Below are 8272 nucleotides of genomic sequence, written 5' to 3'. Positions count from 1 at the left end.
AGTTACCTAAGTCTTCACAGAATACTGTTGAGAACTCAGCTCAGGAAAAGTAATAGAGTGAAAACATATATCAAGTCAGCCCTCTGGAGTTTTCATGGTCTAGTTCTTTGCTAGAAGCAAAGATGGATAAAAGTATTTACCTCTTAAATGTTTACCTAATACTGTATGAAGCGGTGACCTTAAGTGGTCTTTACAGCTCATAGACCACACACAGAAAATTATGAATGAGCAATTTTTATTCCCCTGAAACTAATGGTTCTGGCACACTCTTCCCCTTTACCCAGTATTGCAAGCAATGTGCTTTGGTGAAATTACTGTAATTCATAGACAGCAGAAGCCAGGTCTCTGAATTGTGTACTTAGGTTGGAGAGGTGGGGAACAGGGAAAGAGGAAAGTATTATTAGAGCTTCGTTAGAGAAGGTTTGGGACAAATCCTTGACCTTGAGTAATCAATCAACCACAAAACATTTAATTTTCAACATATTAGCCAGATAGTAAAGGATAATACAAGGGAACAGACAATTCAGCGCTGCCTGACTTCGAGGAGTGTCCAATCTAGACTACTAAACAGGTTGTGTGTGTGTGTATGTGCATATGTATGAGACAGCATATCAGAGTGAATGGAGAGCTGCTTTCAGAGTCAGCAAGATCTTAGTTCAAGTCCACTCTCTGAAACATACATCCTTTGGGACCCTGGGCGAAATTGTCAATGCTCAAAGGTACTTATGGTACAAAGATGATGCTTGTCTCCATTGGAAGAGGAAGCTCCTTGTGGAGAGCCCATATGTACATTATAAATACATATTCACACATACATGTACATCTACACCCCTGGCCTCTGCTATCTATAACTTCCATAATTTCACCAAGTACATTGTTGCAATACTAGGTAAAGGGGAAGAGTATACCAGAACCATTAGCTTCAGGGAAATAAAAACTGGTCATTCATCATCTTCTGTGTGAAATCTATAAGCTATAAAAACATATATACATACACACATATATACATATACATGTCAATATATAAAGGCAGCAATGTGGTGTAGTTATTAGAGTTCTGAGTCTGATGTCAGAAAGATCTTAGTTCAAATCTGGCCTCAAATACTTCATAAGTCTAAAGCCTTTGGCAAGCAACAAAATCTGCCTGCCTCAATTCCCTCAACTATGAAATGGGGGGCAATAATAGCCTCCATCACCAAAGGTCCAAGGATAATTGTAAGGATAAAGTGAGAAAATATTTGGGAAATGCTTAGCACAGGGACTAGCACATAGTAGACACTCATTAAGTATTCATTCCCTTACCATTCCTTCCCATATATAGACATAATATATGTTTGCACATACATATGCATATATGCATAGACCTATATATGCATATATTTTGTTTAGGTTTATATTGCATGTGTGCGTCCCCAAAGTCCCAGTAAAATTGTAAGATTCAATAAGACATGGCTAAAATACAAGGAATCATTATAAATACCCCCAAAAGGTAGACTTTTAATTAATTTTATAAGAATTTGAAGGAGGGAGAGATTGCTATGACATTGGGGATGTAAGAAAGGCTCCCCAGATGGCATCACTGAAACTGTGCCTTGAAAGATGGCAAGTCAACTTGTTCTATGCCTCAGTTTTCTTGGTCTTAGAATAGATCATGCCGTAGTCATTTTTATTGCCCCTAATTAGTAATCCCTCTTAACCAAGTGCTAGTTGCTAATGGCTGTCACAAAATCCCTGAGGGATGGGGTCATCATATTATTCCTTACTCTAGTCCTTGGAGAACCTGAAGCTTTCATTAATTGGTGGTTGTAAGACATTAGTAATCTCAAAGGAGGGCTCAGTATGGGACAGCTCCAAATGTAATCTTCCCAAGAGGGAGGATCATGGAGGCCAAAGAGAAATGTATTAGAAAGCGACAAACTTTGTTTGCCTGCATATATGAAGACATTGTAGATTCATGATCCCTGAAAATCAGGAAAGTTATGTTAATTACAGAAGATCCAGAAATAGTAAAAGGTTTAAGGGTTGAAGAAATTTGATAGGCCAGCTTATTTTTAATCTTTTTTACTTATATATCTATCAATCTGTTTATTTATCTACATACATATTTGCTTATTTATTCATCCATTTGTTTTTATTTATCAATAGAATTACACTGTAAAAGGGGGGAAGTAATGAAATATATAAAACCCATGTAAAGGTTAGAATGGGAAATATATAATTATTTAACAAATCGTACAGCTTTAGAACCATGGGATGTCCCCTTTAAGTTTTAACAAAGTGGTTTTAGAAATAAAAAAAAGGAAAACCTACTTTACACAGTGGGTAGTAAACTGGTGAAATTTATCAAAACCTTCCTAGAACCCATTAGTATTTTCAGCTTGTAGTATATTTTTACCTAGCTGAAAATACTAATGGTTTCCAGGAGATTTTGGACAAATTAAGAGAAATTACCTCCCCTTAGAGAATTGCTCATTGCTGAGACTCACATCAAAGTAATTTTTTTTAGCGTGTTTACTGAGTATTTGCTGTGTGTAATCATTGTCTTAGGCACTAAAAGGGATACAATGGAAGACATAGTCCTGTCATCAGTGTTCAGATACTGTTTTCTTCCTAGGTGTCATTTTTTTAAAAGACATTCCAAAATCACAGTTTCTAAAAAAAAAAATTAGCTGGCAATCCCTGGAACCAGTCTTTCTTAATGGATATCTATCACTTTAGCAATTAAAAAAACTTAGTAAAGCTCCCATCCCCCCCATATTTCCTCCCCCTTCTTCACAATATATGGGGGAAATCTTCAAATTTTTATCAGCTCCCTAATTAACGAAATGAGATTATGGGATGTTAATATTTGCTTGTAGTACTTATCCAAGGGTGTGGGGTGTTGGATTATCCATTGGGGCCTTGGTAGTGAGGCAATGGGAAACTAAGGTAACTGGTTTACTGTGATGTACAGAGATATACTCTTGTTAGAGAAGCCATCCCTTTCCATTGTTGTGAAAGGGATCCTTGAGATCTCTCTCTCTCTCTCTCATTCTCTCTCTCTCTCTCTTTCTCTCTCTCTCTCTCTCTCTCTCTCTCTCTCTCTCTCTCTCTCTCTCTCTCTCTCTCTCTCTCTCTCTCTCTCTCTCTCTCTCTCTCTCTCTCTCTCCTTTCCTCTCTTCAAGTCAGAAAGCAATAGAACAAGATAATGGCATTTCTCTCATAGTGAAGGAAGAAACCTGGAAAAATCATACCTTAATACAATCTTCAAGGAATAGTTGGTGACAACTCAATGCAGAAAAAATAATGGCAGAGGTAGACATATGCTAATATATGTCCAAAAAGGAAAAAAATGAAAAATAATAATGACAGATAAGTCAGATGCCATTTGCTAAAAGCACTTAGCACAGTTCCTGGTACATAGTAGGCACTATAGAAATATTTCTTTCCCCTCTCTTTCTATTCCCTAGCACTTTCTCACCTCAACACATAGCATCAACTGGAATAATGATAAAGTTACTAAAGAAACATGGTGAAACAGTAATGTGCTGGTCCAAGATATTTGTAAAGCCCAAACATCTATGTGGAGGATGAAAGGTTTTTAATTCTTTGGACAGAATGTTCGCAAAATTTAGGCTTTTGGTGGGCAAGGGAGGTAGTGTAGGCAGTGCATAAGTGATAACCTTTGAGGATTATTAAATCCTAGTGTCTATAGGTCAGACCTTCTAGAGAGAAGGGGATTTCTTAGACCATCCTGTTTCTTGCACAAAGTAAAAGATCATTCACAAAATCCCTCTCCACCTCCTGGCTTCTCTAGCTATCTTTAAGTCTCAGCTAAAGTTCCACTTTCTACATTAATTTGTTCCCAGTCTTCCTCAGTCTTAGTACCCTCTATCTGACACTATCTCCAGTTTATCCTGTAGAATCTTGATTGTGGATGGTTGTTTGTATGTTATCTCCTACATTATACTATAAGTTCGTTGGACAGGGGAAACAAGGAGTGTTTATTCATACCTTTCTTTGTATCTCAAGCACTTAGCACAGTGCCTGGCTTATAGTTGCTACTTAACAAGTTTTTTGACTGATGATAGAGTATCCTAAATGGAGAGTCAAAGCAATAAGTTACTTCAACTGGGAAGTGATATATTTATTCAGCAACTCTCCAAAGTGTGTTTACCCTTCTAAACCACCCACAATCTAAGCCACAAAATGGCACCATAAATCTTCAGAGGACTGCATGAGACTTTGTGGAACAGACAAACTCATCAGAAAGTCAAAGGGTTGTCTTATTAAACATAAGAAATTAAGTGGATTTGCAGAGGGAGTTGATGGTCTGAATGTTTTGTGTTTTCTATTCATGTTTTCATGGGCTCCTGTAAGCCTCTTCTTTCTTTTACATTTCCTGTTAGATGAAATAAAAAAAAAACAAACAAACCCAAAACTATTTTCATTTCTCCCTTAATACTTGTCCAAAATCTAGAGACCTCTTTTACCCATAATTGGGAAAATGTCAATATAACAGTATTAATAAAGCCCCTCTATATGATGACCATGACTTAATTGTTGCCCTTTTCCCATAATTCTCCATTACTCTTTGGAGTCTGTAGGGAAAGAGAAGGGTATTCCCATTCTATGCCATTAGGAATAGCAAGTCTTTTTTGTGTTCCCTAAATTTCAGAGATCCAAGCAATTGTGTTGCATTTAATGATTTGAGTCACATTTACTTTTACAAAGAAATATTTACTTCAGTAGTGTAAATGTAGCAAAACTGTAAATATCTGCCCCAATGCCTCAAGGAAGAAATGAGATTAGGTTCATATAGAACCTCAGGTCCTATATAGAATTCCACAAAATTCTACCTCTACACCATCTGCACATTCAGGTTTAGTTTCCCAGGACCCTGATTTCTCAGGACTTCCTTGCAGATCTGGTTGTAAAATTTAGATCAGAACTCTGAGGTCCCAATGGCTCAAATTTCAAGATCCAGAACCTGCTCTCTGTACTAGAAATTGAAAGGATAAATGAAACAAATCAAAATTCAAATTATTTTATTTGCAGACAAATTGAACTATAGGGAGGAGAATTTTACTTATATTCTTCCCTGCTTTCTACATGATATCAACTGCAAAGAATGGATCAATTCATATCTGAATGTCACTGGTGTGTGTGTGTGTGTGTGTGTGTGTGTGTGTGTGTGTGTGTGAGAGAGAGAGAGAGAGAGAGAGAGAGAGAGAGAGAGAGAGAGAGAGAGAGAGAGAGAGAGTGAGAGAGAAACACAGAGAGAGACAGGGGGAGAAAGAGGGAGACACAAACACACAGACACAGATACAGAGACAGACAGCCAGAGAGGACAGAGACAGACAAAGCTCAGTGAAGAGCAAGAGAAAATGAGACAAAGACAAATGAATAATCAGAGAAATTGAAATGGAGACAGAGGGATAAACATATAGGGACAAATTGTCCCTGTCAGGTATTTTGAAAAATTCACCCAGTTTTGCCTATGAAGTCAGTAGAAAGAAGTTGTTCCTAACCACTGAGTAGGACAACACAATATCCATTGACATTCTTCTTGTCTCTCAAAAGCATATCCTTAGAACTTTCTAGATGGGCAATGCCCACATAGTTGGTCTGCTTATGTAACAAACCCCTACACAGCTATAAACCCCTAAGCCCCCTAAACCCCTATAAACCCCCTAAACAGCTATAAATTGCAGAAATATAAAGAAAATACTCCTAAGTAACTCCAATTGAAGAATGAACCTAAGAAAGAAAATCCCCCTTTTGACATTAGCCCTCAAAACTGATTTTAGCTGTGTGATTCCAAAATATTGGTGTAACTATCCATGAAGGAATTACTAATGAAAAATACTGATAGATTCACAAAATAATTCTATCAAAGTTCAATTATAAAATGTTCTTTAAAGAAAAAAAAAAGAACAATTTAAATAGCTGAAGAGTATCTTGAGCTCATTTATGGGCCATAGAAGTATAATAAAAATGATAATACTACCAAAGTTATTTCATAGCTTTAATGTTATATCAATCAAACTATTCAAGCAATATTTTATAGAGCTCAATAAAATAATAACAAAATTAACTTGAATAAACAAAAGTTATAGATTATCAATGGAGATAATAAAAAATGAAGGGAGGGAAGAAGGAAAAATAGCACTTGCAGACCTAAAACTGTATCATAAACTATATCAAAACTATTTTATTAGTAAAAAATAATAGAAAAAGAGATTATTATAAATGACTAGTTGAAGGAGAACACAAAACAATGGAAACCAACACCTCAGTGTTTCATAAACCTCAAAACATGAATTACTTAACAAAGAACTTTTCTTATGGGAAAACTAGAAATCTGGCAAAAATTAAGATCATATTAACATCTTACATATATTCTAAGTGGATGAATAATTTTGATATTAATAATTGAACTAACAACAACTCAAAGTTAAGCATATGATACACCTTTCACCTTTATGGTAGTTCTTTTAAAAAATCCTATTTTGTTTTTACATTTCAAATTTCTTCGTTAACTCTACTGTGTGAGAGCTTTCTTGTAACAAAGTAAAACAATTAAGGAAAACTTAACAATACTTATTAGTTACTATATCCAAATGTGCATGCAATATTCGACATCTTTAGCAAGCTATTTTTAAGTGTTTCTTAATAAAAATCTATTTACTCTCTCTCTCTAGTCACTTATCTCATTTTAAAAAAAGGAAATTGAAAACAAGTTCATTGTAAAAAAAAATGCATAAACTAGAAAAACAAATCCCTTTGCAGACCACATAGAAAAGTCTCATTCTGAACACTGAGTCCATCATCCCTCTACTGAAAAAATCATCTGCACAAACAAAATTAATACATCCAGGATGAGGAGGGAAATAGTCAAAAGGAAAACAAATTATATCATTTATCAGCTAGGAGTTTGTAAGAGTTCAGTTTCCAAGTCATATGAACTTTTACTTGATAGATAAAAGATAAATACATGCAAATGTACAGATATAAACACATATAAAATCAAATATAGTTCCATAATAGATAAGTGGTCAATGCATCTTAAGAAAGAGCTCTCAAGAGAAGAATTTCAAAATATTAGAAACCATATGAAAGAATACATGAAATTCCTAATAATAAAGAAATACAAATCAAAAGATCTCTGAGATTTCATCTCACATTCTGCTATTTGGTAAAACAACAAAAATGGTACTAGTCAGTACTAGAGAGGTTGTAGGTACAATGGTACCCTACTTCATTATCGCTGAAGCAATTCAAAATAATGCAAGTAAGTTGATTGAAATGTCCATGTCTTTTGATTCAGATTCCACTATGGGCTTATACCCCAAGGAAATCACTGATAAGAAAACTGTCCTCACATGCAACAAATTTTTATAGCAGCACTTTTTGTGATGGCCTAGAATTGTAAACAAAGTAGATGTCCATCAATTTGAGAATTACTAAACAAATTCTGGTACATGGATATAATGGAATATTATTCTACTATATGAAATAATGAATATAGAAAAAACATAGAAGGATTTATATGATCTAGAGTGAAGTAAGCAAAGGCAAAAAAACAACAAACTGACTATAGCAATGAAAAGAACAGTTGCAAAATAAATTAAAAGTAAATGTTGCAAATTAATAATAATTTTCATGGCTTCAAAGAGGAGATGTCAGAAGACACCCTTATTTCATTTCTTTGCAAAGGCAAGAGATCCAATAATATGGTATATTAAATAAATATTCAGATTATTTGATGTATTTATCAGTTGTGCTGATTTTTATGCCTTTATTTTCTCTTTTAAAAATTTCCTGTTAAAAACATAATTTATTATATGAGTTGTCTCTCTGGGGAGAGGGAAAAAAGAGGAAGGATAATGGGAGAAATTCTGAAAGAAATTCTGATGATTTAAAAATATCAAAAAAATTATTTAAAACAAACAAAAGACGATGAGTACTACTGAGAAATACATAAGATATAATGAATCTCTAATAACACAATTTCTGACAACTTAATAGGGAGAGTAATTTTATATCAGAGAATTATAAAAAAATAAAAAGAAGGTAAGAAAGCACACACATACATACAACAAAACCCCTTCAAATCAAACTATGGTGGATAAACTATTGTTCTTATATAGGGAATGGCTGCGTTCAATCTTCTCCCAAGGAAAATCATTTTTTTGAAAAGTTTAGACTTCACCAAATGTGGTAGCAGGCACCACGGGCAAATATCATACCTCAACACCTAAGCAGAGAATGTGCCATGCATAGGCTTTAG

The sequence above is a fragment of the Monodelphis domestica genome, chromosome 3, assembly GCF_027887165.1.
Source record: "Monodelphis domestica isolate mMonDom1 chromosome 3, mMonDom1.pri, whole genome shotgun sequence".
NCBI lineage: Eukaryota > Metazoa > Chordata > Mammalia > Didelphimorphia > Didelphidae > Monodelphis > Monodelphis domestica.
This window is presented reverse-complemented; position numbering follows the sequence as displayed.